The sequence below is a fragment of the Vipera ursinii genome (genome assembly GCF_947247035.1).
Source record: "Vipera ursinii genome assembly, chromosome: 17".
Classification (NCBI taxonomy): Eukaryota; Metazoa; Chordata; class Lepidosauria; order Squamata; family Viperidae; genus Vipera; species Vipera ursinii.
In genome coordinates, this window is record NC_139530.1 from 2,026,299 (window position 1) to 2,028,797 (window position 2,499).

Consider the following 2,499-nt stretch of genomic DNA (forward strand, 5'->3'; position numbering starts at 1 on the left):
AGGTTAATTTTTAAGGTGCGGGGGGGGGGGAAATAACACAGAAAGACACACATACAAAAGGAAACGTGGGGAGGGGGAAAGAGAATTGGAGGAGGGGAAGGGGCGCACCTCTTTGGTCCCCGCCTCCAGCAGTTTCCCAGGAGGAGACCTCCGGTCCTTAAGTTAAAGAGTTCGGAAGCATCAAGTTGCAAAAAAATAAAAATAAAATTAAAAATTAACATTAAAATGCCTGCCTTCTCCAGGGCACCATCATGTTGCGTGGCTACACGCCTTCCAAAGCTTTGGGTTGAGCATAGCAGAACTCATGCGTGCTCCGGCCCTTGTCCTGGTCAATGTGATTTGCTTTGAGCTTGATCAGTTCTGGGATGCAGCATGGCTAATGGAGGACTCTCTTCCCTCCCTTCATCCAGGCACTGGAGAGAACGCAACAGGTTGCCATTCACACATGCCAGGAGTCTGAATTCCTAACCCTCTTTTCAGACTCGGCATCTTAAGTCTGCTTGGCAGCTGCCCTTGGTGGTGGCTTGTGAACTGGGTTTAAACAAGCCGGATGTTTCCTCTTGCAAGTTCTCAAAATCGAGGAGAACTCAATTGGGAAGCGTCTTTTGATTTTTATTTTTTTTTTACCTTGGGTGTTTTCTTTGGGAATGTGCGAGGATTTTTATTTTATTTTACTTTTGGGCGAGAGAGGAGAGACGAGGAGATGCTATTTTCCTTGAAGAGAGAGTACAACCTCTGAGAAGTAGCCGTCGGATGCGGATATTTTATCCACGCTCTCAAAGTCTCTGCCCGTTGTCCCATGGTGGAATAAGACCGCTAGGGCTGAGGCTATTCCCTAGTTGGGTAATGAAACGTCTGCAAGGAAGCCACCAAGTTCAAGGGAGCGCAAAGGACCCCACGGTTGGAAAAAGGTTTTGAAAAAGTTGGGACTCTCCAGCTGAGGTCGAATCTCGATCCATAGCAGAGCTTAAAACCAGAAATAGGGGGATGGTATCAAACCACGAGCTGCTACTCACTCTTTAATAGATTCTTCCTCTCCCAACACCATCCTGGGGGAAGAGACCCTTTCTTTTAAACCCATGTTGAAAGAAGGATTCTCAACAGCACATAAGCAACGTAGAAGACTTTGTTCAAGATAATATAACCTCCGTTAACAAAGGGACCAGAGGAAGAAACGTATCTTAGGTCCAAGCTAGACAAGAGAAGAGGCTCAGTCACCTTCCTAACTCACTGCAGCGTAAGAAGGGGAAGAGAGACCACAACCAGATTTGCAAGGTCCTGTTATTACAGCCCCTCACGTCCAATTGCAACGGGGGAGGTGTGATCAAGGCTATGGCTTTTCCACTGTTGCGACTGGTTGTGCAGGCAGGACCAGCAGAGCGGCCAAATAAAGAACAGTGGAAGTAGATGAGAAGAGAGAGCTGTGGAGAAGACCTTGGTCCAACAGTTTTAAATAATTCAGTTCTAGGTGAAGCAAAGCCAGCCTTCTCCCTGGAACCAGTCAGGAGAAAGCTGAAGCTTAAATATTTCCAAATTATGCCGCCAAGTCCCAAGAGTCATTGGAGAAGACCCTGATGCTTGGCAAAATTAAAAACAATTGAGAAAGAGGCCCATGAAGGACAAGGTGGCTAAATACTCGCAAGCATGAGCAGACAATTCGGGCAAAACGAGGTCCCCCCAGGTCACAAAATTCAAAAGCAAATGAAGAATGGCTACAAGATGCAGAGTGCAAACATCCTGACGGCCTCTCGATGGCAGCAAAGAGAGCCTGAATGTTCTAACTTTCTCTGGGGATTAAGTGTTTTTTTTTCGGTGAGATCAGTCTATCAGGGCGACCTGGTCTACCCCAAATATGGGACGGAGCACCCCGCTTCCACTTTCACCTTTCAGCCTCAATCCAGGAGCCCTCACAAGACTGTTTGTTAGATTTAAATTTACCGACAAAGAATTAAAGGGAGAAATAGCTATACTAGTCTCCCTTTATTTTTTTTTGTCGGTAAATTTAAATTTAACACACATTTCTCTGGGGATCGTAGGCTTCCGCAGGCCAGGTCTTCTCATTCCATGAGCGCTTAAGGCTTGAACCAATTACCTACCTACAATTGTCTCCTCTGCTGATTCTCCTGATGTACTTTTGGAGCTGGTCATACATAATCAGTCCAACATTTAATTAACCCAAACTGATCTCCAAAACCAAGCAGAGTTGGTATATACTGGAATAAGAGAATACCAGGTCAGATAACATACAGCTCTGCCTGCCTGCCTGCCTGCCTTATCTATCTATCTATCTATGGCATGGAAGACAGTTGGATGACGCTGGGCCCGTCATTCTCTCTTAGCCCAGACTAGATAGTCAGAAAATATTTCTCTGCGAAGCCATGAGAGGTAACAGCCCAAAACCTTCAACTTGCATAGATAGATTCTAGTAATTTTTACAAATACCATGAAAGAAAACAATGGAAATCACAGATTACTGAAGCCGAAAGAAGCACACAGATG